This window comes from Pygoscelis adeliae, unplaced genomic scaffold (genome assembly GCF_000699105.1).
Source record: "Pygoscelis adeliae isolate BGI_AS28 unplaced genomic scaffold, ASM69910v1 Scaffold10, whole genome shotgun sequence".
Lineage (NCBI taxonomy): Eukaryota > Metazoa > Chordata > Aves > Sphenisciformes > Spheniscidae > Pygoscelis > Pygoscelis adeliae.
In genome coordinates, this window is record NW_008824053.1 from 3,438,615 (window position 1) to 3,439,250 (window position 636).

The following is a 636-nucleotide window of genomic DNA, read 5'->3' on the forward strand; positions in this document are numbered from 1 at the left end:
TTTTAAAGGTAAGAATGTAAGGTGATGGCTGAATCCAAAGCCTTGTCCGCTTACCACCCAACGAAAACTCTAGCATATAGAGTTTCTCTTACTAAAATTAATTCAGATTGGGCACCTCTAGTTATTGCTGAGTTTAGTTTATTGAAAGGTTCTGAGGGACTGAAGAACCTTGCTGCTTTCAAGAGACACAATGTTTATGGCCTTCTACTAAGAGTTGTTATCAATTCCTACACTGGAAATCTGAAAGTATTATGGGTGAATAATGCCACAAATCTCTCCACAAGCGGAAATTCCCAGTTTAATTGAAGTCAATACATACTGCTTCCTCATGATCTCCATCACGTAGAAGCCACCTGCTCCAACAAGGGATCCAAGTAGCCAGTGGCTACACCAGGGGTTTACAAAGGTTGGGGGACCAAGTGGCAGGTTCAGGCAAAGCGACGTTGTTCAGAGAGGAGGCCACGGGAAGACGTCAGGATGCGTGCAGAGCTGAGCAGCGCCAGGGGAAGCTCCCAGTGCAGAAGATGTCTCTGGTTGGAAACACAAGGAGCAGGGCTGGGAACAGCCGTGACCCTCACCCTCTGCTTCTCCTCCTGGCACGGGGCAGGGAGCTGGAGGGGCAACCTGCCGCTGAAC